This window comes from Engystomops pustulosus, chromosome 2, assembly GCF_040894005.1.
Source record: "Engystomops pustulosus chromosome 2, aEngPut4.maternal, whole genome shotgun sequence".
NCBI classification, from domain to species: domain Eukaryota; kingdom Metazoa; phylum Chordata; class Amphibia; order Anura; family Leptodactylidae; genus Engystomops; species Engystomops pustulosus.
Genome location: NC_092412.1, coordinates 174,501,727 through 174,526,853, shown reverse-complemented (window position 1 = coordinate 174,526,853; position 25,127 = coordinate 174,501,727).

The following is a 25,127-nucleotide window of genomic DNA, read 5'->3' as shown; positions in this document are numbered from 1 at the left end:
TCCAGCTCGGTCCATTCCGGCGCGATGAGTTTACTTTCAGCGCAGCAGCGCCACCTGGTGGACGGCGGAAGAACTACCTTATTAAATCCCGGCCGGACCCGAATCCAGAGCGGAGAAGCCGCCGCTGGAACGCGAATGGACCGGGTAAGTAAATTTGCCCCATTGTCCTTTCTGAAGATTAGCTCTAGACTGCTTTATTCTCTTTGGCACTGAAACTCTTATCTGGGAAGTCATAAAACACACTCTGAAAGGGGTGTGCAAGTACACAAGCAGGCAATACTATTGGGTGGTTTGACCCTTGAAATTCAACACTATTGGATTTAAGCACACAAAGGAATGTAGAACCATTGGCTGTCTTCACATAAACAAAATGCCCAGATATTCACCTGGATACCTTCCCCTAGGTGGTGCTAGCGAGCACTAAGTCTTTGTGTGCTGAGGGGCACACCCAAATTTTAGTTTTTATTATACAAAGTTATGTGAAATGAATGCTGAATCTTTAAAATGTCCGACAATATGTAAAATGAGGTCTGAGTCCAGTGTGATATCTTTAACAACAGCCACCAGTCCCCTGTAATATACAGCCACCAGTCCTCTCTAGAATACAGCCACCAGCCCCCAGTAGTATACAGCCGCCATTCCCCTGTAGAATATAGTATAGCCGTTAGTCCCCTGTAGAAAATAGCCACAAAATAATAAACTTTATACTTCCCTTCCACTGATCTCATGATGGTGCAGGCTCTTTCTCGTTCTTCGGGCAGCCACCGGCCACTGAAGCCACAGCTGACATCGCTGGAGGAGATCGCCAATGCACTGGCGGAGATCATCCCATCACAACCTGCTGCCGCCAAAACGATGCTTCAGCGATCTCCCCCAGCGATGGCAGCTGTGTCTCACTGACACAGCTGACATACTAGACCCCTATGTGCAATGCGGGACTGTCAGAACCTGGTGGGGGCCCCGAGGCTCCAGCCCTGGGAGCCCCTCCTTTAATCCGGCCCTGGATGCAGACGTATATCTGCATGTGTTTTAGTTATTTCTTTCCAGAGTGAGGCATGCTTGTGTGGTGAATTAAACCCATTAACATTCAGCGACATTATTTCGATAACCAAACCTTTATCACATTCTGAACTGCTATTGATCTGCAACATCCCCCACTGGGGCCTAGCCTTTTCTTGGGGCCTGGAGGCAGCCAGGGCCCAGAATACCAGAGTGGCTGACGGTTGCGGCCTAGGCACGCTAGTGTCACGGTGCTTGGTATGGGGACCGGAGGGCTGTCCCACAGCCTGGCAGGTCTCCAGCGGGTGGTGAGTGCAAGAAATTAGATGAGGAAGAGGCTGTTTTACTGGTTTTCCCTTACCCTTAGCGTCTGTAGAATGTGTCCCTGGCTGGTGGATGAGGGAGCCCTTGATGGTGATACAGCCATAGCAGGGACCAGACTGCGGCAATGTTGTGCATAACCAACAGCAGCAACAGGCCAAACGATTCTGTACAAAGGCAGGTTACTGGAGTGATCTTGGAGAGGGAACCTCAGGAGTTGAGTCACCAGCCTGGATGCAGGTGCAGGCTGGGATGTAACTCTGTCTAATGCTGGAAGCTGCAGCTTTGTCCTGGGCCTTCTCTGTGTCTGTGCTAGTGGTTCACTGACACTCCTTCTCTGTCACTCAGTGTGTAGTTGATGTGCTGAGGCCTGTAGCAAGAGCTTGTGCTCTGAGGTGGTGCTCCTCAGTCAGGAGCTGGGCCTAAGAGCTCCTCATGTGGTGAGAGTTGGCCCTAAGAGAGCTAACTCCTCCCCTGACTAAGGGTTTTGTTAATCCCTGGTCAAGTGATCTCACACTCCAGTTACAAAGGTGGAACATTATTGGATGATAAACATTACACAGTCTTAACCCTTGCCTATCCATGCAGTATCTACCACTGCACAATTACCTCTATATGTACTGGATGGTACAAGGGGCTTATTTGCAACTACTCCTCTGCCCATGCATTGGCAGGGATGTAGCATACCCCCAGGGCAATTGAAAGGCTCTTGGACCGGATGGGAGTGAAGAGAACCAACGCTGTCCAGCAGCAGATGGGCTCCAGAGGGTCTATTGGTGTATTACAGCCGGTAGGGGTAAAGATGGAATAGGTTTCACTTTCAAGGAAGTGCTGGCTAAGTGTGGTGTAGGGAACAAACCGCCCATGGTCCTGGAGACAGGCACCTGGGTTGGTGTTGGACTGGATACACAAAATACATACATATGTGACAGTTGGTAGCGATTGCCCTTAAACTAACTGTATAATAGGGAAAGGTGTTGTGTTGTGTCATGTCTTGTAATCCACTCCTTGTACCAAGGCCTGACTATTTGTTCGAAAACTCTTCTTCCTTGGCAACAAATAGTAATTATAGTAATTAATCCCCTAAAGACCCGCGGTTTACAGACTACCACACTGTACAGAGCTCCAATTCTAGGTGTAAGCCTGCAGTCAGGATTTACAAATAAGACGGTCCAACACAGTCTCACTACAGTTCTGCAAAGCCTAGAAAATGGTTAAGTTCAAACTTACTGGCAACAAAATAGCATTGACAGTTGTGCAAATATTGTCAAACACACATTGGCTTTAAACAGCCCAATGGGTAAATTACTTGAACCTTTAATGTTACAAACGTTACATGAAAATTTACTGGTATCACAGTAGCAATAGCAAGAATGTCTCTTTCCTGTAGAGAAAAAACATACACTCACCGGCCACTTTATTAGGTACACCTGTCCAACTGCTCGCTAACACTTAATTTCTAATCAGCCAATCACATGGCGGCAACTCAGTGCATTTAGGCATGTAGACATGGTCAAGACAATCTCCTGCAGTTCAAACCGAGCATCAGTATGGGGAAGAAAGGTGATTTGAGTGCCTTTGAACGTGGCATGGTTGTTGGTGCCAGAAGGGCTGGTCTGAGTATAACTGCTGATCTACTGGGATTTTCACGCACAACCATCTCTAGGGTTTACAGAGAATGGTCCGAAAAAGAAAAAACATCCAGTGAGCGGCAGTTCTGTGGGCGGAAATGCCTTGTTGATGCCAGAGGTCAGAGGAGAATGGGCAGACTGGTTCGAGCTGATAGAAAGGCAACAGTGACTCAAATCGCCAACCGTTACAACCAAGGTAGGCAGAAGAGCATCTCTGAACGCACAGTATGTCGAACTTTGAGGCAGATGGGCTACAGCAGCAGAAGACCACACCAGGTGCACTTCGGCGGACCTCGGCGCAGCAGCGACACCTGGTGAATATCGGCGCACGGACCTTAGTGAATCCCGGCAGAACCCGAATTAGCGTCGGAGAACCCGCCGCTGGATCGCGACTGGACCGGGTAAGTAAATGTACCCCATTGAGTGCAAAACAACACAATAGCAACTTTTCCTTTTGTAACAACCGGCAAAAGTCTCTCAGAAGGCTTTTGAAACAAAGCCCATCTTCTGGGTGCAGCCCTTGATGTGGGAGAAGTGCAGATAAAAGGTCTCCTCCAGATATAGAGGGACAGAGTCCTTTGTGGATGGTGGCTCTGCGTCAGCAGAGGTTGATGCTAACATAGTATATAACAATGGTAAGCAGTTCAAGGAGTCTCTTGACTGGATAATAAATAGGGGAAAGAGTCTCAGGAAAGTCTCTGGCTCTAAGGGTATATGTGGGCGCTCAACCCAACTGGGAGGAGCAGAAAAATGTCATATATACACAATATACAGAAAGTTACTTGTTAGGGCTACAGCCCATCAGGGGTTACTCTATATCTGAGTTATCCGAAGTGGCGGTGAGTACCTCAGGTTCAGGGAAGCGCGCCTTCTTGGCTACCTGACCTCTGCGGTGGGGTAGCTGGTACTCCTGCAGGTATGCAGGAGCCTTCCCCTTTGTTTCCCGTTGGGACCTCCGGAGTTCCTGTTGGGAGAAAAGTACAACCTTGTCGTCGTGATCCACTGACACTGGAGCTGGGGTCGCATGTGCCTCAGATGCAACAGGGGCCACAGGTTCTGCAGCTGGGTCATGTTCCACAGGCATTTATTGGTTAATGCAAGCATCATGTTACAGGTATAAGTATCGGGACAACGCGTTTCGGGAGGATTTCCCCTTCTTCAGGTCCAAAATAGTGTTCTGAAAGTACGTAAAATGGTATATGAACATAGGGCACGTGTAGACCAGCACAGTAGCTGGACCCCCACCTAGCGAAGGTCCAGTCCAGAACCCCCAGACTGACCTATAGACAAGCCCCCTCTCTAAAGTCCATCTTAGCACCCACTAAGATGCGATCCCCCAAACAGCACCCGTACAAAATACAGCTATGTTCCCAACACTCAGAGGCACATACCGCTGTAATGGCCCAAGATGCCTGACCTGCCAGATCATTCAACACAAGAAAAATACTTTTATCTCAAACACAACAATGGAATCATTCCAAATACCAACTTTCCTGAACTGCTCCACTGACTATGTAATATACCTATTGGAATATTCCCTGCCATCTCCAATACGTAGGCCGGACATCACAATCTTTCAGAGAAAGAAATTATGCCCACCGGAGGAAGGTGAAAAACGTGTTTTTACAACGCGGCGTGTCCAGGCATTTTAAAAGCCACCACAATAGCGACATTGGCTTAGCCAAGGCCTGCCTCCTGGAACAAATTCCAAAGAATCATCCAGATAGACTGAATCAGCTTATCAGAAGGGAGAACTTCTGGATTTTTACATTAAATACAATGTGCCTGTAAAATCAAACACAACCTTTCTAACTGATAACAAGAACATCCCCTTCCCATTCCCTCTTATAAATTCCCCCAATCCAGCTTACCTATTACACCATTTGGTTCTAATTGTATGCACTTAAAGGGGTTATGCCACGAAACAATTGACTGCAAAAAACTGTCAAAGAGGTTAAAATATTTCAAAAATCTATTTGTAATGGTTACCTGGAATTAAAGATACCTTTCTATTTGTTATTATGATGCTTGTTCAGCCTCTATTCTGCTCCACACAGAAGCAGATGTGGGAGGGGCCTAGCCAGGCACATGCACAGCACTGACAGCGGCAGTTATTGTACAACTCAGTGCTACAGAGCGCTCGGCCTTCAGAGTCTCCTTCCACCTGCTGTGCTCAAATAGTCCCTGAATTACTGATCCAATAGAAGTCCAATTGAAATGTGTCATATGCCCCATGTTAAAAGTGCACCAAAAAAAGTTGGTGCGGTCTGTCAAAGCAGTGCAGGGGGCACCAGATTCATGAAGAACGTGCGCCAGAAATCCTGAATCTGGCGCCCCCTGCACACTACACAGGACACTGCACATAGTACACATGTACTATGTATTCTCACAGCATCATGGTCGGTCAGGCTGATATGCATGGATGCATAGATAAATAGGTGACAGCTTCTCACATGTTACTGATCTTTAGCTACTTCCCTGCTAGTCAGGCACAGGGGCCCCTTTGCAGGACAGCAGGGTAACATGGAGGGAGAGTGAATGCTGGAGAGTACAGGAGGAGGACTGCATCAGGAGAGGTCAGAGCTCAGCCTGTTACTTGTGTTATCTCTGCAGCCTCCTGTGTGACCTGACTAATGGTGGAGGGAGGAAAGGGCTGCTGCATTGCTATGATCCATGTTAGGGAAGGACTCCTCTGTGCAGCAGATGTCATGTATGTCTGCAGTTACCTTGTATCTGCTGCTGGAAGCACCTGTGGAGCAGTGGAAATCACCTCATTCGCTGGTGTAGACGGCTGAGCTCTCTGCCCCCTGTCTCACTTCCTATTGGCTGCAGTGTGTCAGGTGATCTCTCAGTCTGGAAAGGAGCTGTGAGCCCGTGGAGTGATCTGTATTGCAGAGCAGCTGGGGGAATGTTTGTGCGCAGACTCGGCCAGATCAGCTGTAGCTCAGGACGGGACACAGCTACCACCAAGGGGCGCCAGCAACCAGGACAAAGGGAGTTATCTCAGTAAGCCTGCATATTTTGGAAAAAATGTAAATGGTGAAAGTACTTGTCACAATGCATTGGACCCAATTACAGCCATTTGCTATGGTGACACAACCCCTTCAATGTCCCACTTCTTCCTATTCCCTCATACTTTCATCAAACCCCCGTATAAGTTATCATCATGCCTATTTCACTCTAAAAGGCATAAAAAACACCCAGGAGATCCTCTGGTATATACCACCCTCTTTGTACACATCCAACGTCTAGCTCTCCCTTATTTAGATTTGATACAATAGTCCAGTGGTGGCGAACCTATGGCACGTGTGCCAGAGAGGGCACGCAGAGCCCTCTCTGCAGGCACGCTTACCATCTCCCCAGTCTCATGAAAGTGGGCCCCGACGCCTGCTGGGTCTCTGCGCTCCAATACATGCGCAGCCTTGGTGCACTCCGCTGCCTGCTTGTCTGTGGCGCTCCGATTCCTGCGCGGCCCCGGTGCTCGGCTTCCTGCTTGTTCATGCCGTTCTGCTTCAAGCTCGTTCACGGCACGCCGACCCGGCGTTCCACTGCCTGCGGGGTCGCGGCGCCCAATGCCTGCTGCCTGGCTCCTGTGCTCCGGCGATGACGTCACCGCATCCTCGCCGACACTTGAGATGGCGCGTTTCAGCTGCTGTACTTGGTAAGGCCATCTGTGTGTGTCTGTCTATAATGGGGGTGGGGGGGAGGCCCTATTTCTATCCTGGGATGGGGGGTGAGGCCCTATTTCTATCCTGGGGTGGGGGGTGAGGCCCTATTTCTATCCTGGGGTGGAGGTGAGGCCCTATTTCTATCCTGGGGTGGGGGGTGAGGCCCTATTTCTATCCTGGGGTGGGGAGGAGGCCCTATTTCTATCCTGGGGTGGCGGGTGAGGCCCTGCTTCTATCCTGGGGTGGGGGATGAGGCCCTACATCTATACTAGGGTGGGGGATGAAGCCCTATTTCTATCCTGGGGTGGGGGGTGAGGCCCTGTGTCTATACTGAGGTGGGGAGCCCTGACTCTATAGTGGGGTGGGGCCCTGTCTCTATACTGGCGGGACTGTGTATTACCCCTAAACTCACAATGCTGCAGCATTTCTCCTGTGTTGTGTATGTTATTTTCAGAGAAAATAAAACTTTTACTTAAAGAGCGACAGCCACAGTACACAGCCATACATGGAGCTACAGCCGCAGTACACAGCCACACATGGAGCTACAGCCGCAGTACACAGCCATACATGGAGCTACAGCTGCAGTACACAGCCATACATGGAGCTACAGCCGCAGTACACAGCCATACATGGAGCTACAGCCGCAGTACACAGCCATACATGGAGCTATAGCCGCAGTACACAGCCATACATGGAGCTACAGCCGAAGTACACACCCATACATAATGTTGGCCTTTCTATAGTGGTCTTTATAACCAGAATTATGCTATTTATGTGGTTGTAATGGTGGCCTCATGATCTCAAAGTGTTATTTGTCTCTTGTATAGTGGTATTGTGGCACTATTGGGCTAAATTGCTGTGTTGGCACCTTGGGATAGAAACGTCGCCTTTGGTTTGCAGTTTGGGCACTCGGTCTCTTAAAGGTTCGCCATCACTGCAATAGTCCCTAGCGAGCTCTTCTGTCCCCTCTCTGGACCTCCGCAAGACATTGGAGCAATACCTCTAGCTCCGCTGCAAAAAGGCGCATGCACACTTTCCCAAATACTAGTAACACCACAAAAAATAGAATGGGGCGTGCACAGCTGGAGTAAAGGCTGGTCCGCACACCAACAAGAGAAAATATACTCTTTCCCAAATACTATCCACCAATATATCCAATATTTCCGATTTGCGGCGATTTCCCCTGAATTGCCCCGGGATTTTGGCGCACGCGATCGGAATCTGGCTCATCTGCGCTGGCACGCACGCGACGGAAATCAGGGGGGCGTGGCCGAACGAAAACCTGACGGATTCGGAAAAACCGCCGCATTTTTTAAAAAAAAGTGTCGCGCAGCTTGCACTTACCTTCACTCAGCCCGGCTCGGTGTATTCCAGTGCGTTTCGGGGAACTTCAGCGCAGCGTTGGAGGAAATGCCTTAATAAATCCCGTCCCGGAATCCAGCGCAGAGAACGCACCACTGGATCGCGAATGGACCAGGTAAGTAAATCTGCCCCAATACGTCCAATATAAAGCAGTTCTGATGAATTATGTTATTTTAAATCAAGCAGTACGCCTAGTATATGCTTTCTGTGAACTATGTCACTTTCAATTGAATAGTTGTTTGTTGCTTAATTAAGGCCTTTGGATGTACTAGATTATATTAAATTAAACAGCATGCTTAACACTAATGTCTTTTAAATATATCATGCCCTATGTATTTTATTAGGAACAATCTTGTAACCGGTTTTATATATTCATCTATATATTTTGTATGAACTTGTACATATATCAGTACATTCTGTACCATGACAATGTAAAAATTATTTTACTCTGCTGGTCTACAAGTGCCCTATGTTCATATACCATTTTTACGTACTTTCAGAACACTATTTTGGACCTGAAGAAGGGGAAATCCTCCCCGAAACGCGTTGTCCCGATACTTATACCTGTAACATGACGCTTGCATTAACCAATAAATGTTTGTTGTTAATAATTTGATGCTTCTTTGCAAACTGACTATTACAAGTCCTGTGGAAACTTTTCTCAATCTATCAGCATACCTGTTTACCCCTACTATATCAGGAATTCTTTCCTGCATACCAGACTCTGCAGCAGCCGATTTATTTATTTTTTTAAATTGTCCATTCCTCGGGGCCCGATCCTACACAGGGTATACGGGCTTCCGACTGAGTTTGAATAATTTAACCTACACATCAAGAAATCTATGTGGAGCGCAGTATATACTCATTTTCCTAAACTTGTATCCTCCACAGGCAGCAGTATGGGAGACTGCAGTGGGGATGATGGTCTCTCCGGGGTACCTCTCACTGGGGTGAAAACAAGCACACAAAATTGAGGTACAGTCACAAGATCTAAGAAACTGGGGGTAGGTGAACACAAAGAGGATGTTGGACTGTGTCAGTGGACCTGACACAGGGGCAAAGGACCGAAGACATCTCTTCAGACGGTTCCTGTGTACCTGGAGTGGTGGACGATCTCCTCTTGAAATCTCGTAGACTTCAGGGGAGAGACTGTCCCTAACTAGGTATGGCTCACGCTCCCAACGCCCATCTAACTTACTGGTGGGATGGTTGTTTCGCAGCCACACTCGTTCTCCAGGGGCAAGAGGCTCAGCGCAAGCATTGTGGTCAAAGTCTCTTTTTTGTTTGTCCAGCGCAAGCATTGTGGTCAAAGTCTCTTTTTTGTTTGTCTCGGGCTTCCTCCACCCGAAGGTCCACAATTTCTCTGGCATCTGCCAGACGCCTCTGGTGTTCCTGGACCCAATCAGTCTGGGGGAGTAGAGATTGGGAGTCAGGGATTCCATGTCCAAGGTCATATCGGCAGGGAGATGTCCATGTCTTCCAAAATCAGGTAGTAGGGAGTGTATCCTGTGGAACAATGGGTGGTATTATTGTCCAGGTATACTAACTCCGGTAGTAATTTCGGCCAGTCAGTACTTTTTGCAGGGGTCAGGGTCCTCAGCATGTTGATGAGAGTCTTGTTCATTTTCTCTCAGAGTCCATTTCCCTGAGGATGGTAGGCTGTGGTCCTCAGCTTCTTGCAGCCATAGAGGGTACACAGCTCCTGGAACACTTGTGACTCAAATTTAGTTCCCTGGTCCGTAAGGATTTTATCCAGAAGGATGAAGCTCTTCCACAGGGCCGCTGAGGTGGTCCTGGCAGACAAGTCTCTGACTGGTACTGCTACCACAATCTTGGTTTAGTGGTCGATTATTGTCAGTGCATATGTGTGACTGGATCTGCTGGGCTCCAACTTCACATGATCCAGAGCCAAGATCTGCAGAGGGCGTTGGCTCACAATGGGATGTAGAGGGACCCTTTGGTTGTGTGGCTCTCCTCGAGCGATGGCGCAAGCTGGGCATTCCCGGCACCAGGCCTCGATGTTGGGCTTCATATTCACCCAGTAGAAGTGCTTGCGGGGGGTAGCTTCAGTCTTCTGAGCGCCAAAGTGTCCAGACTGGTCGTGATACATATCTTGGCATCCCTCCGGGGAATCGCAGTCTGGTACAGCCGGTCATAGGTGATAGGATCTAGAGTTCTCCTTTTCAGCAGGCCCTGATGCATACTCAGGGTTTTCCTCTGGCGCCACAATTGAGACAGTTCTCCATCAGCTCTTCTCCGGCGGATTATTTCAGGCACTCGCCCACTTAGAGAGATAGTCCATCACTTCTCCTATGGCGCGGCTATCAGCCTGAAGACTCTTCTGGTGGGATAGCTGGTACTGCTTCTGAGGGTAAGGAGTAAACTCTCTGTGCCTCTTGGCGCACAAACCGGGCATAGAACGCCAGCATCTCCACGTCTTCCCACTGAGCATCCGTGGAGGGTCCCTCCCACTTGTCAGCGAGTCGGGACAGAACATCAGCATTGTAGTTGGTCTTGCCAGCCTGATATTTGATAGTAAAATTGAAGTTCGCTAACCTGCTCCAGGGCTCCAAGCTGGGCGGTGTTCAGATGCGCCAAGGGGTTGTTGTCTGTGAAGACAGTGAAGAAGGAAGCAACTAGGTAGTCCTTGAACTTTTCAGTCACAGCCCAGACTAACGCCAGAAACTCCAACTTGAATGAGCTTTAATTCTGGTTGTTCTGTTCCGGTTCTCGGAGGGAATGGCTGGCGTAGGCTATGACCCTTTCAGTTCCATTCTGAAGCTGGGATAGCACAGCTCCTAGTCCCTGCTTACTGGCATCGGTGTAGAGTATAAAGGGTAGATTGTAATCTGGGTATCCTAACACTGGAGGCTCAGTCAGCCTTTGCTTCAGCATTTGGAAGGCCGCTTCTCGTTCTGCTGTCCATTCGATGGGTGCTCGGGACCGTTGGCCGTCCTTAGGCAGTCCCCTTAGAAGTTTTTGTAGGGGAGCAGCCAGCTGGGCAAACTTCGGGATGAATCGCCTGTAGTAGCTGGCAAATCCCAGGAAGCTTTTGATGTCTCGGATGGTGGACAGGGTAGACCAGTCATGGACAGCTGCAACTTTCTCTGGGTCTGGTTCAATTCCATCAGCACTCACCATATACCCTAGGTATTTTACGCTGGGCTGTAACAGGTGGCACTTTGATGGCTTGAACTTCAACCCATGCTGGGTCAGGATTTGGAAGACTTCAGCCAGATGTTGGAGATGGTCCTCATAAGTCTTGGAGTAGATGATGATGTCATCTAGATATAACAGGACAGTCTCAAAGTTTCGATGTCCCAAGCATCTCTCCATTAACCGCTGGAACATGCCCGGGGAATTGCATAGGCAGAAGGGCATGTTGTTGAACTCGAACAGGCCCATTGGGTTGGTGAAGGCCGTCTTCTCTCTGTCTTCAGGCGCCATGGCCACTTGCCAATAGCCACTGGTCAGATCCAGAGGAGAAAAGTAGGCAGCTGAGCCCAGGGCTGCGAGGGATTCCTCGATTCGAAGCAGCGGATAGGCATCCTTGTGGGTGATATTGTTGATCTAACTGTAATCAACACAGAAGTGAAAGGTTCCATCCTTCTTTTTCACAAGGACCCGTGGGGCAGCCCATGGGCTGTGACTCCCAGATAACATTGGCTGTCTTCATCTCTTGCACCAGCTTCTTCACCTCTTGGTAATGGGCCGGAGGTATGAGCCAGTATCTCTCCTTGATAGGAGGATGAGAGCCAATAGGGATGGTATGTTGAATCAGGGTAGTCTGCCCAAAATCCAGTGGAGGTTTGCTGAAGGCCTGGTGGTGCTTCATGATGACATCCAGGACGCCTTGTACTTGGTCTGCCGGAGTAATATCGTCGTCTCCAATATTGAGCTCAAGCCACCAGGACTGCTTGGCAGGCTCACCCTCAGCACTTTGTTTCACCTCCAACTGTTGAGAGGCAGACAGAGAGGTCTCCACTAAGTATTCAGGGTGAACGCTGAAAAGGGTGGCTACAGCTTTGTATCTTCTCAGATCCACTGGGGAGTCTCGCACGTTTAGCAATCTGATGGGTACTTGCCCTCTAGATACTATGACTAGGCTCCTGGCGGCTAGAATGGGTAGGAATGGGTATGGGTAGGTCAGCTTTGTCAGCTGGTAGGGGTTCTACCATAGCCTGGTAGTCTTGACCTTGAACACCTATGCAGGCTCGGCACCATACCAACGTCTCAGTCCCAGGTTGAAGGCAGACAGGTTGTGGATCCTTGATCCAGACTCTGCAGATTTCTCCATTGGGGCCAGCAAACTTCTGCTGTGCTGCTAGGACTTGCATGGTCTCCTGAATTACCTTCCGAGAATCACTTGGCACTGTTGGTAGAGAGTTGTGGAGAGCCTTCAGCACCTCAGGGTAGCAGTTGCGGAGGGCATTGATACCCAGAACCAGGGAGAGGTTACTGTCTTCAGGCACTTGTGTCACCACTACGCCCTGTCTGGTTAACTCAGTGTCTCCGATGGTGAGTGTGGGTTCCCAGTAGCCGCGGATGGGTACAGACTTCCCACTAGTAGCAATTATATTCAGATAAGCCTTGGGAGGCTGCGACAGGTGGCAGGTGGCACTGCAGATGGTGTTCACTTGAGAGCTGGTATCTAACAAGGTTACTCCATTTATGGTCACATGAACCATGGGGCGAGTCCCCACGAACCTTGGCATCCAGTTAGAGTCTCTGGGACTTAGAAATTCTTCCCTTGGAGGACATAGCTTCCGTAGCTTCAAGGGTTTGTCGTTTAACCGATGACATTCATTTTTTTCATGCCCGTATCTACGGAAGTAATTGCATTGCAGTCTTGGTTCTCTTTGGCTCCAGGTGTCCAGAGATTTCGCCATAGCTGGGCGTTGTTTGGCCCTGGAGTCTTGGGGAGTAGCTGGCAATAAGGAGCCATAAGAAGGCAGATTCTTCTTCTTGGAGGGAGCAGCCACTTCCAGCTGAGCCATTCGCTCAAGCAGTTTGCTCATGGTGTCTGCCAGGGTGGTGACCTGCTCTACTAGGATAGCAACTTCTGCTGACACTGGAGGCGGTGTTGCTGGTGGTGCTAGAGGAAAGGCCAGAACAGTATCGTCCAGATCCACAGGTTCAGACTCCTCCTGTGGTTCAGCAGGCAGGCGTTCTCCCAGGATGTCAATGGAAATCTCTTTGAACTCAAGAAAAGAAGCCTGGGCATGTTGAAGAGACAGCATTTTTAACTGGCATTTATGATTTTTATCCAGAAGCCCATTAATGAATTGTTCCCGCAGGGTTTGTTTGGAATCTTCAACCACTTTAGGGTCAAGGCGGATGATAGCCTTCCATGTCTCCTGTAAGGAGAGGGCAAAGTCTCTGAGGGATTCTTGGGGCTTCTGTCTTTTCCCAAAGAACTTGTGCTTCATCTCAGAGGCAGTACATTTTTCAAAGCTGGTGCGCAGCCTATTAAGGATTTGGGCCACATTCTGGCGTTCCGCTTGGGGCCAGGACTTAACTTCCCGGAGAGCGGGTCCCTTTAACTGCCCGGTTAGGATGCCCACTTTCTGTTCCTCTGTGAGTGGAAACAGGGTGAAGGTAGCTAGCATCTTGGCCCTCAATTCAGAAAAAGTGTGCAACTTTCCTTCATAGTAGGGTAACCAGGGAGCCCCGATATAGTAGGGCATACTCAGGGGCATAATGGTGGTGGCATTGGCTGCAATAGGACTGGACGGGCTCTCTAGAGGATTTAGCATGCTCCGATACCCTGATGAGGGCCTGGGAGACAGGAGTTGCTCCAGTTCAGTATCTTCATCTTGGGCTGACATGACTGGGCGAGCTTGGTGAGGTCTGAGGGGTTACACAAGGTTTGTTGCTATGGGCGATGGCTAGATTGGGATGTGGGCACTTTAAGACACAGTCACTATTCCCTAGGAGGTGAGCCAATACCCTAGCATCGGAAACAATCTCTACCCCCCTTTAACTACCCAGCGGTACTCACTCGGGATCAGCCGAGGTGACGGGACAGCTGCGGTGCACGATGACCTCCTTTCCCGATGTCCGGCAGGCAGTAGAGGGATGGCCGATTAACCCTCTTCGTTGCCGGGCTGCAATCGCTCTGGCTCCTCCTCTACGGGACTTTGCGCCACACATGCAGGGGCGGAGTTCAGCGAGTCTCTTGGATTTCCTGCCAGTGAAGGTTTTGGCGGGCTGGAGTTCCGTGCTGCGCCACAATCCGCTGAGGTAAAACGCTCCAGGTGCTGCAGCGCCAGATGTAGCAGCGCTGATAAAGTGCTGGAGCGGAGCTCGACACCATGTGGCATCAGTACAACAAAGTCAATGTAATAAATAGCACAAAGTCACTTGGGCCTAAACCCGGATGGCAGCAGGGTTAGGCAGCACAGTAGGCTTTAAATAAACGACAGTCTATAGTGCCAGAATAATGCACAGAAGTAGAAATCCTGTTCCTGACGCCACTTTCAACATCACCCAACGGGGCCTAGCCTGCCGGAGTGGCTGGCGGTTGCGGCCTAGGCACGCTAGTGTCACGGTGCTTGGTATGGGGTCTGGAGGGTTGTCCCACAGCCTGGCAGGTCTCCAGCGGGTGGTGAGTGCAAGAAATTAGATGAGGTAGAGGCTGTGGCACTGGTTTTTCCTGGGGCAACCCTTAGAGTCTGTAGTATGTGTCCCTGGATGGTGGATGAGGGAGCCCTTGATGGTGATACAGTTCTTTATTCGAACCAACAGCAGCAACAGGCCAAACGATTCTGTACAAAGGCAGGTTACTGGAGTGATCTTGGAGAGGGAACCTCAGGAGTTGAGTCACCAGCCTGGATGCAGGTACAGGCTGGGATGTAGCTGTGTCTAATGCTGGAAGCTGCAAAATTGTCTTGGGCCTTCTCTGTGTCTGTGCTAATTGTACACTGACACTCTGGGGCAAATTTACTTACCCGGTCCATTCGCGTTCCAGCGGCGGCTTCTCCGCTCTGGATTCGGGTCCGGCCGGGATTTAATAAGGTAGTTCTTCCGCCGTCCACCAGGTGGCGCTGCTGCGCTGAAAGTAAACTCATCGCGCCGGAATGCACCACCTCGGACCAGGTGAAGGTAAGCGGTCCTTATGCGACACATTTTCGGTTTTTAAATGCGGCGGTTTTTCCGAATACGTCGGGTTTTCGTTCGGCCACGCCCCCCGATTTCCGTCGCGCGCATGCCAGCGCCGATGCGCCACAATCCGATCGCGTGCGCCAAAATCCCGGGGCAATTTAAGTACAAGCGGCGCAAAACGGAAATATTCGGGTAACACGTCGGGAAAACGCGAATCGGGCCCTTAATAAATGACCCCCTCTGTCTCTGTCACTCAGTGTGTAGTTGATGTGCTGAGACCTCTAGCAAGAGCTTGTGCTCTGAGGTGGTGCTCCCCAGTCAGGAGCTGGACCTAAGAGCTCCTCATGTGGTGAGAGCTAACTCCTCCCCTAACTAAGGGTTTTGTTATTCCCTGGTCAGGTGAACTCACTCTCCAATCACACTCCAGTTACAAAGGTGGAACATTATTGGATGATAAATATTACACATTCCTAACCCTGCTCTACCGCTGCACAATTACCTCTATATGTACTAGAAGGTACAAGGGGCTTATTCGCAACTACTCCTCTGCCCATGCTTTGGCAGGGATGTTGCAGATCCGTCGTTATTTATTTCAATTAATCTGCCCCTCCCAGAGCCAGCTTCAACATAAATACAAAAACATGTTTTACATACAAATACATTAATTGTCCAGCTAATTTCTTAGCCGGGGTAAACTTTAACAGATCCAGCGTTCTCATGCTGGATACAGGGCAGAAGATCACCAAGGAGATGGTATTCCCTCCCCTATATTAGGGTAACAAGGGTTCCCTACCACTTGGTGACTCCATATTGAGGGATTAATCTCCCCTCCATTATCTATCGTTCCTTATCTTACTACAGACCACTCCTGGTCCACCTTGTTTTTAACTTTTTCGCTGTCCCTGTTGGGATTAGGGGTAAATTTGAACACCCCCCATTTTCAATTAGTTTTTTGGCATCCTTCATGTTATTACAAGTGTAGCTGGAATTATCCTTCAATACAATTAATTTTACTGGGAAACCCCATTTATAAGTTAGGCCCGTCTCTCTTAAGATCTTAGTTATATCCCTAAAATCTCTTCTTTTTTTAATGTAATGGGTGACAAATCTGCAAAGATCTCAATGTTTCCATAAGGTGGAGGGAACCTGGGGTTTTTACGGGTTGCTTGTATTAGGATATTTTTTGTTTTAAAAAAGTGCAACCTTAAGATTGTATATCTTGGGGTGTCTGCTTTTAAATGTCTTGGTCACGGGATCCTATGAATACGGTCTATTGTTATATCTAAGTTTTTTGCTTCTGGTAATATTGTCGAGATAAATTTCCCTGCATATTCCTCCACAGCTGAATCGGGGATAGCTTCCGGGATGCCTCTCAGGCGAACATTATTTCTTCTCGAACTATCTTCTAGATCCCAGATTTATAACTCAAGATTTCTTAACTTATGTTCCAATTCATTATGTGAGACCATTAAATTATTATGAGATAATGTCACTTCCGTTAGTTTTGTTTTCACCTGATCTATTCTATCACCAATTGTCCTAACTTCTTTTTGTAATTCCCCCATCATATCCTGTATTCTAGATAAGATCTTTGTCTCAAATCTATCTAGCATATTCTGCATCACTTGTGCTGTAAGTGCGGATTGTTAGTTTTCATTTTTCATATCAGCTTTAAGGGGAGGGGGTAAGCTATGACCATCTCTCAGTGACACTGCCTTGTCTCCCGGTTGAAATTCATTTTGAGATGAGGTAGAAGGTTGGGCTATCGGTCGTGGCTGAAAATTGAAACGTAAAGCATTAACCCCCATGGCTACAATCGGGATTGGGTCTCTTAAAGAAGATTTATTTTGCTGTGGATATGCAGAGAAAAAGGGAGGGGGACAGAGACAAACAGCGCTACCTAGGGCGAGATTATCCTTAGTTAGTTCCGGGGTGCTCTCCGGGGTGCTCTTGAGTAAGAGGTGCTCTTGGTTAAGATTGGGTACTCACCTTTGCTGGTTGTGCTAGAGACAAGCACAGCGCTGGGTCAGGCATATGTGATAAGTAACAGTTGCGGCGTCCCCACCCTCGCCCCAAGGCTGGGTAACAAGGCGTATAGCAATTGGGCTGGAGGGTAGGTCACTGGTTGTACCACCCGATGTGTAAAAATGGGACCTCAGAAAGGCGCTGGTCCTCAGGGGTAAAAGGTTTCCTTTTATTCAGAGATATTTTGGACAACGCGTTTCGCACTACAACGAGTGCTTCCTCAGGTCTAGGCTTGTTGTGCTGGAGTGGTGCAATAATCTTGCTTCCCTGGCCTGGCCTCGGGGCAGACTTGCAGACTGGGGAAAGACTGAACACAAAGTGTTTAAAGAAGGCAGTGAAAGGTGGTGAAGGAAGTGTCATGGTTTGGGGAAATTTTCTGTAGCAGGAGTTGGACCTCCTACAGGGTCGATTCTAGCATATTTGCTGTCTGAGGCGAATAATGCTGCCTTCCCCCCTACTCCTGTTCCATTGCCCGCTCCTTGTTCAGTAAAGCTGAAAACTTTACTAACAATTAACATCCCCACAGGCAGGATCGCTGACACTGTGACTGACTACAGGTTCTGAGAGTCATTAGCGGCATCATGTACCTTGTAGATGACAGTCTCACTTCCATCAGGATGACTTTATTCCGGGTTCTCCAATCCATGAGGTATCACTGCTGAATTCACAGCCAGATCTTTAGCTCCATGCAGCACATCTTCACCCAGGGTCCCTAAAAATACCACAGTCACTTACAGTATAAAGTCTCCTGGATAACAACACTGCGCTCCTAAATTATATATACCCCTCACAACACAACTGACCTCAGTCCCCATACATATAAAACATCCCTTGATTATATATATATTCTACTGGAATTATGGCATGCACAGCACAGCAATAAATATACAACACCCCTAATTTATTAATAACATTTGTTTTACATTATGCAAAGTAATATATTGGGGGTCATTTACTAAGGGCCCGATTCGCGTTTTCCCGTCGTGTTACCCAAATATTTTTTCCCTGAATTCCCCCGGGATTTTGGCGCACGCGATCGGATTGTGGCGCATCGGCGGAAATCAGGGGGCGTGGACGAACGAAAACACGACGTATTCGGAAAAACCGCCGCATTTAAGAACGGAAAATGTGTCGCTAGGGACGCGCTTACCTGCACTCAGCCGGCCTCGGTGAATTCCGGTGCGTTCAGATGCTTTTCAGCCGGCGGAGGAACTACCTTATTAAATCCCGGCCGGACCCGAATCCAGTGCAGAGAACGCGCCGCTGGATCGCGAATGGACCGGGTAAGTAAATCTGCCCCATTGTATCCTATAACTAATATATCCCACCCTGTTATTATGTTACATATGATTTTATATACAGTGCTACCCTGACCAATGTAAATATATAGCACACCCCTCCTAATGAATATATATATTTTTTTCTATAAAGCCCTGCTCTCATATATTTTAAGGCCTTGTTATTCAGCCCCCTATTAAATTGTATACAGCTCCCATATACAGATCCCCTCCAGCTTCAATAAAATCTAGCCCCTCCAAATAGCAACCCCCAGCTTAGTAATATATTGTACCCCATATACAGCCCCCCAGCTTAGTAATATACTGTATCCCATATACAGCCCCTGGCTTAGTAATATACTGTACCCCATATACAGTCCCACCAGCTTAGTAATAGACTGTACCCTGTATACAGTCCCCCCCAGCTTAGTTATATACTGTATCCCATATACAGCTCTCCCAGTTTAGTAATATACTGTATCCCATATAAAGCCTCCCAGCTTAGTAATATATGGTACCCCTTATACTACTCTCCCAGCTTAGAAATATACTGCAACTCATATACAGCCCCGCCAGTATAAGAAGTATCTGTCCCCATATAAATATACACAGCCCTCCAGTATAAGAAGTCTCTGTCCCCATATAAATATACACAGCCCCCCCAGTATAAGAAGTATCTGTCCCCATGTAAATATACACAGCCCCCCATTATAAGAAGTATCCGTCCGCATATAAATATACACAGCCCCTTCAGTATAAGAAGTATCTGTCCCCATATAAATATACACCCCCCAGTATAAGAAGTATCTGTCCCCATATAAATATACACAGCCCCCCAGTATAAGAAGTATCTGTCCTCATATAAATATGCACTGCCCCCCTCAGTATAAGAAGAATCTGGGCCAAATATAAATAAACACAGCTCCCTCAGTATAAAACAAATCTGGCCCCATATAAAAACATGTAGAAGCCCCACCCCCACCGCTATCCCTTTATATTGTATTCGGCCCTACATATGGCCATTTTATTGAAAACTGTATATGAAAAATTATAAATTATACTTACCTGCAGGCAAGGTGCTCCCACGGCTCTTCTGGCAGCCATGACTCCGCTCAGAGACACAAGCGGTGTGACGTCATCACCCGCCGCCTGCATAGTACGGAGCAACGCCAGAAGCCTGAAAGGCGTCTTAAAGAGACAGGTGCAATTTATTTATCTGGTTGCCCGAATCGTCCACATTATAGCTGCAAAATGCCGCTCTTAAAGGGCTACGCATTCTGCCGCCTGAGGTGACCTGATATATAAAGTGAATGCAAGTATATATCAGAACGTGATTCAACAACACACAGTTCCTTCCTTGCGTTCTACACTCAGCTAGTAATTTTCATGCAGGACAATGCCCCCCTGTCATGCAGCAAAACAGTCCAGAGCTAAACCCAATAGAAAACCTCTTGAAAATCCTTGGTGATAATATGATGGTCAAGAAACCCACAACTGTGGAAGAGACTGGAGGTAGAGTGAACAAAAATCACACCAGGACAGTTTGCGAAGCTGGTGATGTCCCGAGGTATCAAATCATTCCAAGCAAAGGTCTGTACACTTCCTACTGAATGGTGACAGTTGTAATCTTCAGAAAATGTAATTATAATTTTTTTATATCCTGAAACTCCTGCTGCAATATGAGCATTGTTATCCACACTGCATCACTGCTAGACTCTATAAACAAACAGTGGCTGGGTGAGGGGTGTCACCACGGCAAGCCCTTAGAGTCTCCATCTCCTAGCCAATCAATCACACGTCTTAGTAAGCAGGCAATGCCATTGTCAGGGGTGCTCCCGCGACCTGGGATATGGGGCTCACCCGTGCCTCTCGGTGCCTGCTGGTGCCACTGACCCGTCCTCCTTCCGGATTCCAATCTGCGATCCGTGCACTTGTGTCCCTGTCTCCTAGGGCACACGCGCCGGCTTCAGGAAATTTAAAGGGCCAGCGCACCATTAGTTGGCGCTGGTCATTTTCCGAGAGGGCTATCTAAACCTGCCTCTTCCATCACACCCTGCTGTATCTTCGTGCCTCATGCCTGTGTCTAATGCCTTGGGCAGTTATTGAGATTTCCCGTTGTGACCCTGGTTCCGTTCCTGACTATGCTCCTCTGCCGTCTGCCCTGACCTGTTGCTACGTCCCCACTCTGACCCTGTGCTCTGCCCATCTTGACCTCCTACCTGTCCCCGACTACGAGATTGCCTGTCGTTCCTGTACCTCGACCTTGGCTGCCACCGCGGACAAGCCGTGCGCTTAGAGGATATCCCCTTGTTCTGGCCAAAGGCGTAGGTATAAAATGATCTTTGGAAAAATCCTTGTACTGCCCGTGAATGTATTTGTACATTGTAATGAGGTCTCCCCTTAACCATCTTTTTTCTACAATGAATAATCCCAATTTTCCCATATATACTTGAATATAAGCAGTAAAAACCTAACTCGGTTTATACTCAAGTGTATAAAAAGAATGAACACTGTACTCTCTTTTCCGAAACCCCCCGTGGGTCCTCTTCTTGCTTCTGATGCTCCGATGCCTCTTCGGTTCCTTTTCGGCTCCTTCCGCTCCTCTTTGGATCGTTCCGGTTATCTTCGGTTCCCCTGGCGATGCAGGTGGCTCGCAAAAATTGATGTCGGCAAGTGGCTGACCTCATTGTGTGTGCCGGTCGAGTGTGAAGACCCACAGAGAGCCGAATGACCCGAAGAGGAGCCAAAGAGGATCCACAGAAGGGGGGCGTCGGAAAGGTGAGTACAGGCGTCGGAAAGGTGAGTCCCTGGGTTACGTACAAGATAGTTTCCATAGGTTTGTTCTTAAGTTGAATTTGTATGCAAGTCGAAACTGTATACTTTATAATTGTAGATCCAGAAAAAAAATGTTTTGCCACAGTAACAATTGGAGTTTCAAAATTTTTTGCTGTAATTGGACCAAGGATTACCAACAAAACTTCATTTCAGACACCTTACAGCTGATAATTGCCACCTGGGACTATAGTAAAGCATCCAGGGAGCTTCACCAGAGGTCACAGTGGGCTAAGGGGTCCGTCTTTAACTAGGGGTCATTTGTAAGTCGGTTGTCCTTAATTAGGGGATCGCCTGTACAGTGTTTGTTTTTTTGTTTTTTTTTATCAAAAGCTTGGCCTACTCAGGGCAGGGGCTGGAAGTCTATATACTACAGGGGAACTGGTTGGCTATATACTATGGGGCTAACAGGCTTTATACTACAGGGGGCCGGGAGGCTATATACAAGGGGGCTGGCAGGCTATATACTACAGGGGGCTGGCAGGCTATATACTACAGGTGCTGGTAGGCTACATACGAGAGGTGCTGGTAGGCTATATACGACAGGGGCTGACAGGCTATATATACTACAGGGGCTGGCAGGCTATATATACTACAAGGGCTGTCAGGCTATATACTGGGGGGGTGGCAGCCTATATACTACAGGGGCTGGCAAGCTATATGCTGGTGGGGAAGGGGCTGGAAGGCTATATACTGGGGGGGGCTAGCTATATACTGCAGGGACTGGCAGGCTATATACGGGGGGGCTGGCTGTCTATATACTGCAGGGGCTGGCAGGCTATATCCTGGGGGGCAGGGGCTGGCTATATACTGCAGGGGCTGGCAGGATATATCCTGGGGGGGGGGGGGGACTGAGATGAATTTCCCACCCTCGACTTATGCTTGAGCCAATAGGTTTTACCAGTTTTTTGTGTTAAATTTAGGTAACTCATCTTTGTATATACGGTATGTTATCTGTCTTTGTAATTTAGTACCTACCTGCATAATCTTGGTTGCTCTCCTCTGCACCCATTCCATTTCTTATATGTCCTTTTTATACACTGGTGCCCAAAACAGTACACAATATTCCATGTGTGGTCTGATCAGTGATTTGTGTATCTCTTGATGCACCCCATACTTTTATATGCTTTATTAGTAGCTGCCTGGCACTTGGCACCAAGTCTTCTTCAGTTGAAGTTTTACGAAGTAATTCAATGTTTAGAATATAATTGTACTTTTTTGTTTCCATGAGCCAAATGCATAACCTTACATTTGCAGCATCCCCCAGCCCTTTCTTGTGGCCTGGAGGCAGCTGGGGCCCAGAATACTGGAGTGGCTGGCTAGTGCAGGGCACGCTGTGTTCACGGTACAGGCGGTCCTCTACTTAAGGACACCCGACTTACAGACAACCCATAGTTACAGACAGACCCCTCTGACCTCTGGTCGAGCTTTCTGAATGCTTTACTATAGTCCCAGATTGCAATAATCAGCTGTAAGTTGTCTGTAATGAAGTTTTATTGATAATCCTTGGTCCCATTACAGCAAAAAATGTTTAAACTCGAATTGTCACTGGGGCCAAATTTTTTTTGGTCTGGATCTACAATTATAAAATATACAGTTCCTATTTACATACAAATTCAACTTTAGAACAAATCTCCGGACCCTATCTTGTACGTAACCAGGGGACTGCCTGTACTTGGTATGGGGATCGGAGGGCTCCAGCAGGTGGTGTGTGCAAGAAATAATGAGGGAGATGTTGATGCAGTGGTTTTTCCCTGGAGCAACCCATGAGGTGTCTTTAAGATGAATCTCTTGGTGATAGATGGAGAAGCCCTAGGTGGTAAGCAGCTGTATGCAGGGATCAGACGGAGGCAATGTTGTGTGGCTAAACTTGCAGTTCTTTATTGAACAGCAGGCAACGGCCAAAACCGGTAATAGCAGATTCTTAAGCTGGAAAGGTCATGGAGAGCCGGCCCGCAGGAGGGTACAATCAGCCCGATAGTAGATGCGGGCTGTGCTCATGCAAATTGAACTGAGTCTAAGTGGTGGAAGTCTTCGGACTTGCCCTGGATGCTAGGCAGTAGGCCTGAGGCACTTGAAGTTCCTGGGATTAGAGGCTGTGGCAGCACTGACTTGTGCTGCTCACTCTGGCTAACACAGACCTTCTGCTTCCGTCCAGCAAGGGTTATTTATTCCCCTGGTCAGGCCTGTAATTATTAATTACTTTACACAGCTGTCAGGAAACTAAAGCTGCTGCAACATGCTGTTGCAATTTATAATCACTGCTCAGCTCCTAAGGCTGGTGCCACACGTAGCGCTTTGTCTGCGCTTGCAAACGCAAACAAAGTTGCGGCCACCGGGGCGGGCCTCGGCCCGATCGCATAGGCGTTTCCATGGAAACGCCGATGCGATCGGGCCTAGGCCCGCCCCGGTGGGCGCGACTTTGTCTGCGTTTGCGTTTGCAAGCGCAGACAAAGCGCCACGTGTGGCGCCGGCCTAAGGCATGTTGTTACTTATGGCATTGAATTTTAACTTACAGTGCTACTTTAACCCTTTAAGGACCTTGCCCTTTTTTGTTTTTTCATTTTTATTTTTCACTCCCCACAATGAAAAATCTATAACTTTTTTTTACATCTAAAGAGTTCTGTGGCGGCTTGTTTTCTGCGTAACAAATTGAACTTCATAGTGATGGTATTTATTATTCCATGCCGTGTACTGGGAAGCGGGGAAAAAATTCTAAATGCAGTGAAATTGGTGAAAAAACGCATTTGCTGTGTTTTCTTGTGGGCTTGGAATTTACAGCTTTCAATGTGCATCCCAAATAACATGTCTACTTTATTCTTTGAGTGATCACGGGGATACCAAATTTGTATAGGTTTTATAATATATAAGGTTTTCATACATATACAAAAATTAAAAACTTGTGTAGAATTTTTTTTATCTTGCCATCTTCTGGCGCTAATAACTTTTTTATACTTCAGTGTACAGAGCTGTGGGTGGTATCTTTTTTGTGCGACTTTTGATGAAGTACGACCCTTGGCAAAAATGTGCTATTTTCGACTTTGGGTGCTATTTTCCATTACGGGTTAAACAAAGTGAAAAAACGTTATTATATTTTGATAGATCGGACATTTTCGGATGTGGCGATACCTAATGTGTTTGTGATTTTTACTATTTATTTATATTTATATCAGTTCTAGGGAAAGGGGGGTGATTTGAGTTTTTTTTATTATAATTTTTTTTACTTTTTTTAATTTTTACTTTTACTGTTTTTCAGACTCCCTAGGGTACTTTAACCCTCGGTTGTCTGATTGATGCTATCATATACTGTCATACTACAGTATTGCAGTATACGGGGATTTTCATGATGACGATCACGGGGATCGACGATCTCCAACAAGATGGCGGCACGTGCTAGCATCGATCGCGGGTGTTACTGGTAAATCTTTGCTGCGATATGCAGCAAAGACTTACCGGCTATTTAGAGGGTTCAGCCCGTGAGCCCTCTCCTTGCTATTATGTCACGGGTGGTGAAAGGGTTAATGGACAAAGTAAATTATGGATAAAGTTCACCTTTGTTCAATTACGAAAAGGATTAAAATGCTTCTATTTTTCATCCAGAATGTGTAAACCTATCCTACTGTCTCCTTCGAACTGCCCTGCAGAAATCACTTCTGGGAATCTGGGACAACAGGTAAGTATATATGTATATTAATTATATTTGTATGTATAATTAGAAAAAGTGTGTGATGCATTTGATGAAAATGTTTCAGTTGGCACCTAGAATCACTAATGGCATAATTAAGATATAGTGAACCTTGAAATAGCTGACATGTAACTCTGCCAAGCCTCCACCTACAGACAGGCCCCTTAAAATCTGCTTACTGATTGGACACGATTCTGAGGTGTGAATATGACCAAGAAAGATA